Source organism: Orycteropus afer, unplaced genomic scaffold, assembly GCF_000298275.1.
Source record: "Orycteropus afer afer isolate SDZICR_OR568_19922 unplaced genomic scaffold, OryAfe1.0 scaffold00067, whole genome shotgun sequence".
Taxonomy (NCBI): domain Eukaryota; kingdom Metazoa; phylum Chordata; class Mammalia; order Tubulidentata; family Orycteropodidae; genus Orycteropus; species Orycteropus afer.
The window spans coordinates 11,385,792-11,386,883 of NW_006921654.1; positions in this window are offsets into that span (position 1 = coordinate 11,385,792).

Consider the following 1,092-nt stretch of genomic DNA (forward strand, 5'->3'; position numbering starts at 1 on the left):
CCTCTGGCTCAGGAAACAGAGAGAAGCCCTGGGTTTCCCGCTGCTTCTCAGGAGCTGTTGTTCTATGTGCCATGGAGTCAATTCCAGCAACCCTATGGAACAGAGTAGAACTGCCTCATAGGGTTTCTTAGGGTAATCTTTTCAGAAGCAGAGTGTCAGGTGAGTGCCAAGAGGGCTCCTTTTCCCAAGAGTAGACAGTCCCTAATGAACCATTTCCCCATTTTCTGAACTCCCCAACTCAGGAATTATCATATTCTTTCCAAGACATTAAAAACTAGGGCTTTGCAGCATTGTCACGCTCTTGCATTTGCAAAGGGCTGTAGCAATCGACAGTGCCAGCTTTCTCCTGACTGCTCAGGAGGTGGGTCAGCGGTTTATTAACCCTCTTTCACAGCTGAAGGAGGGTGAAGCTCACCCAGCGTCAGTTGAGCATGAAGCTAAAAAACCAGAGATCACAAATCTAGCTGAGCTATTTCTGTATCTGACATCCTTGCATTGAGAACATTCAGAATGACTTTCTACCCTCCCCAGATCCATTAATTACCTGAAGGGGGAAACTTGGTATCAATCACAGACTGGACTCTTGGCAACAAAGACAAAATGAAAGTATTCTGAGGCCCCAGGTCTCAGTGGATGCCTGTTGATACAGCAGGAATCACCTTATCCCTAAATTGTAAAGTGTAGAAACAAGCAGCAGGATGAAGACCTTTCCTAGTGGAAAAACCATCTTGTCACTGCTCTGTTTTCCAATACAGCATTTTCATTTCAGGGGAAACACTGACCTTTGAAGACAGATGTGCACAAGGAATAACATGGCATTGCCTGGGAAAGGCTGCCCATTGAGGCTCCTATAGGGCACCTAGAATTTAGTGTCCTCACCTCCAAAAAGAAGGAGTTTCACCTCTGCAGTTTAGGAGTTCAGCTGTTCAGTTGTGCCAGAGGCCAGTAGACTGCAATATAAACCTTAAGGCCAAACTATTAATTTACATTAAGAAATAGAGCTGTCAAACAAATCTGGTATTTCTTGCCCTGTTTGAAAGCATTCACGGAAAACAAAATTTTCACCTGAGGGTTCTTGATGAGCATGTTTGG